General features: G+C 44.6%; 1 protein-coding gene across 1 annotated transcript in view; it reads right to left on the reverse strand.

Moving 5' to 3' along the window:
• Positions 1 to 4,992, reverse strand: part of CDH4 (cadherin 4) — a 424,478-nt gene extending 419,486 nt beyond the window's left edge. Inside the window, exons 1-2 of the mRNA XM_017734475.1 lie at positions 4,976 to 4,992; positions 4,769 to 4,880 (exon numbers count right to left, since the gene is read on the reverse strand). The gene's annotated coding sequence lies outside the window, so the exon portion shown is untranslated. The remainder of the gene's footprint in view (positions 1 to 4,768; positions 4,881 to 4,975) is intronic.
• Positions 4,993 to 6,487: the final 1,495 nt, after the last annotated feature.

Raw genomic sequence — 6,487 nt, forward strand, 5'->3', positions numbered from 1 at the left:
CCCAATGGATGTTCTCCTACTTGCAGATTTTATTAGAGAACTGTGAAGCTAATTACATGTACAATAACTTCAGTAACTGCTTTCCATGCAGAATCACAGACCAGAAAATAATGAAAACATGAATGGAAAAACCTCTCTGCTTTTTTCAACTCTGAGCAGCTTGGAGAAGGTACTGGCTATTCCAGGAGGCTGCAGCAGAGCTGCTGCAAGCACCGAGCAATCCTCAAGAGGTGCTCAACAACCCCACCAAACACCAGCACAAATCCCAACATTCCTCAGGCTCTTCCCTTTCTAAAAGCACCCGCAGGAGACACAAAAGAGCACCTGGAAGACACAGGCACGACTGTGGGCAGGGGAAGCCTCACACATCCCCACATACTCTCCAGAGACAGACCTTGACCTGCCTGTGGGAATCAAGCTCCTGTCAAAATTAACAGCAGAGGGGTACCTGGGTATTTTCTGGACTCTAGACCCGGGAGAAGTGGGAAGCCTACACCATCTACACTGTTCCAAACTATCCCACGGGATTGTGGATGCTGGGGTTCTTTGGTCTATGCAGTCAATGCTTTCTAAACACTATTCACAGCCTTCCTAAGTTTTAATATTGGATGTGGTGAGGGCTGAAAAGGATGGAGGTTTTGAAATCTCAATGGGGAGAACAAAAAGCTTTGGACCGTGAATAACATCCTACCTCTAAAAAACTTACAAGAGATGGTCTCCATAGTGAACTCTTATAAAAAGAAAAAAGAGGTACTTCAATAAAGCTTGTATGAATTTTGTTTGTTTTTAACCAAAAATCATGCTAGTAAAAATCCTAGAATGGAAGCAATTACATTTTTATGCATTTGCAGGAGCTTGGCTACCTTTGGTTTCATACACTTGCTTAGAGCAGAACATGCTGGCAGAGTTTATTCATCTTCCCTTATGAAAATAAACTGTGCTGCCACGCACTTGTCCCCAAACGTAGCTGCCTATGCAAGTGAAGTTACCCTGCTCCATCAGCACAGGCCTGCTTGGGCTGGGCAAAGAAATGTGAATCACTGCAGATGAAGAGATGTACAGAAAAACAAAAAAGTGGCTGTGCCTCTCACCTGCTTGTGTTGTCTGCTGTGAGTTGTTTTGTTTAGGTGTGTTTGAGAGGCGCTGGAGCTGTGGTGGGACTACACTGAAGAAATAACACATTCAACACCCTGATGCCATTCCACCCACTCCCAGTTGCCACAGCCCCACTGCATGCCAATTAAACCTGAACTTCTAATTTTGAAAAACGTCTTTTTTTGTTAATTATAATCTTAAAAAACACTACAAAAAAAAAGGGCACAAAGCCAATAGCAAGAATATCATATTGCACACCACTTTCAGCATCCTACTCCTTCTTTCCCTCCTTCCCCAAGAGGCCACTGGTGATCATCACTCCCAAGCACTGAGTTCACATCAGGAATCAGATCCCCTGGGACACTGCTGAACTGAAGTGCAGCCCTACATGCCCCTGCTCCCCACCCCTCAGGACCAATGTTCTCACCACCATCAGTTAAAATGAATAATTAACAAAGAGGAAAAGATCCCTGTGCCTCAATCGTCCTCTGCCATACTGGAGACATGGAGATCTTTCCCTTAGGCTAAAGAAGAAAATTCTTAGTGAACATATCTTAAACATTATCATGCATCAGTGATCAAGACTAAGTTTATTATCCTGCAAACAAAAACAAAGACAAAAAAAGTAGAACAGATTACACCCCAGTAACTTTCATTAAGAGATGCAGTGATGGCATTTCTAAGGAAGGCAATGGCTCCACAAATCACCTCAGCTCACACCCCATCATCAGGCCACAGTGTTGGCAGTGATGTGCAGTGTGTGGTATTTGTGGCACTACTGGGGAAAACTATTTTAAGTCTAATTAACATGAAATTTTTAGAATGCAGATGCTTTTCATTTATACATAAAACAAAATGCCGTGACATTTCTCCCATCCATTTATCATAAACAAGTTAATTACTGTGTAACAAATAGCTCCTGCTAGAATCTGTATGTTTTTGAGCATGTTAGAGAGCTGACTCAGGCAAATAAGATGAACCACAAAGTAGCAGCTAATAGCTTACGGCATACTTATAATAAAACAATGACTCTGTAAAAGCTCTTGTTGTCAAATTAAGGCTAAGCTATTTCCATTGGAATAAACCAATTATAAGCAGTCATTATCTGTTTAACTTGATTCAAACCTAGAATACTATAAACACTTTCATTTTGATGCATTCATAACAGTGCATACATTTGAGAGCTGGATGTTGCAAAGCTTAAAGGGGAAATGCTGAATTTATTGCCATGCAGCTCATCCTGAGCCATGGAAAATCCAAACTTCCCCGTGTGGAGGAATTTCACCACCATGCTGAGGTCTCCATGCTCCCTGATTTCTGACGGACAAACCTTTACGTATAAACTGGCCCAGGACTGCCCACCTCTCCTTCCAAGGACAAGGTGAGCATTATCCATAAAAATCTCACGTTTGCTCCATGAAATCCCCCAAGAGCCATCCCAGCTACACGCACGCTTTTTCCGCCCCCCAAATTCCATGAAAGCACTGACAGGTGAATTCCTGCCTACATTTTTTTTTTCTTTTTTTTTTTTTGCTCAGGCAAACAGTCCCATTTGGCCTGCAGATGAATTACTGAATGCTGATGAATAAGATGGTGGTAGCTGGCAGCAAAGCTTTGCGTGGTAAGATGGTGTGAAATAGTACATATGTCAATCTATCAAACATGATAATGTAAGCAATCTGAACCCATTTTTGGTCTGAACTATTGTACAATACTTCACCCAGATGGAAGAAAGAGATAAACATTTTATGCTTCAGACACATCAAGTGCTAGGAAGTAAAATTAAATCTAAACTGGAAAACTACCAATTTTACATGCTAGAGTATATATAAAGAACAACACAAGCATGAAGAAGAATCTTCTCGCCCATTATTGTATAAATTAATTACATATATTTGCTTCCTATGATAAACAACAGCATGTATTTGACTGTAGATTAAAAGGTGCAAAGATGATAGTTTGCTTATTAGCAAACACAGTGCTTGCACTTTTTTCTTCCTCCTTTTGTTGAGAAAATGCTTATAAATCATAGAACTTGTGACAATGTTACCAGGACATGAATCTTACAAGTGGGGCATGGATACATAATGTCCCCAGGGTGAGTTCAGCCCTAAATCAGAGGCAGGTTTGCCATGACTAATGTAGAACTACAACTGGTCCCTAAAGGATAAAATCAAATAGAAATATATTTTCATTCAAATCAACTTGACAGCCTGTGTAAATATAATTTCATATTTAAAAATTATCAGTTAAACCAGAAATGAAATGACAGCCAGTGTGCTGTTTTTAAAGTCCCAGCCATCTAATGCCTCGAAACAGACCCTTCTGCTCCATCCCTGCTGTCCACCTCCATAAACACAGCACAATATATCAAGCACTAAACTTGAAAAACACTCTTCTGAGCAAATGTATTTATGACATGGCTTTCTACAGTACTCAGAGAACATTGTTTTATCAAGTAATTTGCAAAGCTAAAAGAGCATGAAATCTACTCAGTTTCCAGACTGGCCTGTAAGGCCGCCTTCACGTTTGGGAAAAATTGCTACAAAGTGTGTGAACTACTGCTATTTGGTCTCTTTAGAGTTGCATATTCTTGGGCTTGTCCATCTCAATTCCCTCTTTGGTTACCCTTCAAACTAAAAATAAACTCCCCAAGGTCTACTAATTAACGCCAGGCCAGTCAAGAGAATTCCTGAACAGCAACACTAAGACAACTGGGCACAGAAACAAAAGCGATTGCCAGCTCATGCAGAGCAAAAATGTCCAGTCCTGGATTCTGCTGAAGCCAGAGAGAGCACTGACAACTCTCCCTCTCTTCTGAGAAAAATCAAAGTAAAGGAGCAGGTGTTTGCTCTGGAGGAAGACAGAAATCCCAGCTTTCTGGCAGAGACACATGCATGTGAGCAAAATGTGCTCAGGAAAACACTGCAAAGGGTTTATAAAGCCTGGAGAGGAGCACCAAGTCCTGATGTGCTCCCAACTTCCTGGGGTGCTGGGAGGGGATTCTGATCTTTAAAAACGCTCTTGGAATAAAATATTTTTCTGTATCATGCAAATATAAAGTTTAATTATTTTTAACTTGAAAGGGAGACAGATCAATACACAGGATAATCTATTGTTATTTGGATTACGAAGACATCTTAGAGTTTACAATCACAAAAGTGGTTATAATCCTGCAATTACTATAAAGCTAATTGGTAGTTTCTTTTTGCCTGTGTTTTCATGTTGTCAGTGGGGCAGTAATGAAAATGAATGCCACATTTGTGAACAGAATGTCTGTAGGCTTGTTTACCACATTTCCAACAACAACGTCTGCTTTATCATCCATTTCAAAGCAGAGATAATTTAGGGATCTTTGAATTTCATACATAAAAATACTTTCTAAAATATCAGATGCAGAGTTCCTTCAGACAGGGTGGGAGTGGGAGACTCAAGAGTGAAGTGATGACCTCGCATAGTATAACAAACAATCCACCTGAAGCAGACAGCACGCGGACTTGGAATGATTCATCTGTATTCAAAACTGTGCTCAGGTAAACCACTTAGTGTTTCATCCTCCTACAAACATAATTCTGCAGACAATTTCACCATCAAAACCAGCATCTTTAAGCCTCCTTTCACCTCCTGAAAATACAGTTATTGCAGAAGCTATTAAGCTTTTTATTCCACTTACCTTTGAGTAACTTCTGCCCTTCATTGATGTTCTGGGAGATGAATGCTGTGTAGTCTTGTTCTGAGAAGCCAGGCTTGCATGTGGGTCTAACTGTAAGATCCCCATTGTGTGCCTGCAAAAACAAAACAAGGAAAATGCACACCATGACTTTTGTCATTTGGGAAAACGTTTTGCACCCAATGATGAAGTGTTTAGGCATGAGCAAACCTGAACAGTAAAGCAGTGTGCAAGTAGAAGTTGCTTGTGTTAGAGTGCCTATCTGTTGGAGGGGATCCATACTGTAGCTGCAAAAAATAAAATGGGCCAGCAATAGTTGCCTGACTACAAGAGAGCATTGTTTGTAGGAAGGCTGGAATACTGGGCACTGTCAGAATAGGCGAGGAAACAAAGAGCAGCAATTCATCAAGGCGCTGTGCTCGAACTGGAGACACGCAAAGGCCTGATGTTGCAACATCCAAATCACTGAGGTTTGCTACTGAGAAACTGGGCAGACCCCAGGATGGGAGAGGGAGAAACACAGGAGCCTGCGACCCGGTGAGGACACCCTTCCTTCCCCTTCACCCTGCAGCAGCATCCCAGGCTCTGCCTGCTGCTGCCTCTGGGACCCTCCAGGGTCTGCACTTGCCCCGGCAGTGGGCGGGGATGGAGGGGATCCCAATTAAAAACGTAACCATGCACAGTCTCGCGCACAACGTGCCAGCACCCAGAGGGAAGCAGCCAACTAAACACTCAGCTGCAACTTTGGACTGTGCAGAGGATCCAGCCCCCGCGACAGGGACAGGGCAGTCCAGTCACAACAGCCGAGGTTCCTTGGGATTCCCCGGCAGGGAAGGTCCCAGACCCCAGCTCCAAAGGAACTCGCTGACAGCACACAAGCCCGTGATTTATGCCTAGCGAGTGCCAGGTGATTTACGCACTAACAAGTGCTGGTGGCAGGGGATTTCTAACGCGCCCGGGCTGTCGGCAGAGCCAGCCAGAGCATCGCTTAGCGATGCTGGCGGCACCTCCGACGCCTCCAGACCCACTGCACACAGACAGCGCTGCATTAGACAGACGGAAGGGAAGCGGAGAGAAGGGTCCTTTCGGATGAGCTTAGTAAGCAGAACACAAGCCAATGCACTCGGCTTAAAATCACGCTCGGGAGACGGATGCCAGCTACTGCATGGGAAGCGCAAGGAAGCGGCGGCTCTGTTGGACTCTGACCGCGGCGGGCAAGATGTTGCCATTAGGAAACATTTCAAAGGGTCTCACCGAGGATAGCGGGCTTTGAATCTGAGATCGCCCCATTATTAGAGCGGTGCTCGCTAGACGAGAGCGCATCGGGGCTATTCCTGCGCACCCACCAGCCTCCCCAGGGCTCGGGACATCCTCACAGATTCAACTTGGCACCGGGGGATTGAGGCAGAGGAATAAGCGGCTCTTGTTCCTGCAGCCAGCCCAGCCCGAAACCCAGCAGCCACCCGGCTCGCTCTGTAACACTGCAGCCACGCGTTCAGGCGCTTGTTGATGTTCTACAGAAACCTCTCAATTTCAGGCGGCGTGTGAATAAAACCCTAAAAATCGCGAACTTTTCAGACCATCACCCCCCAGCACGATCCGGGTCCGCTCGGTGGGTCTAGGGGCTTGTCAAAATAAAAAGTTACGGGCTGCAGCGCGGCGCAGGCTCCGCGGGGCTCGGCGGGGAGCGCAGCGCGGCCGCGGGGGCACCGCGGGGCTCGG

This window comes from Corvus brachyrhynchos, unplaced genomic scaffold (assembly GCF_000691975.1).
Source record: "Corvus brachyrhynchos isolate BGI_N302 unplaced genomic scaffold, ASM69197v1 scaffold10, whole genome shotgun sequence".
Classification (NCBI taxonomy): domain Eukaryota; kingdom Metazoa; phylum Chordata; class Aves; order Passeriformes; family Corvidae; genus Corvus; species Corvus brachyrhynchos.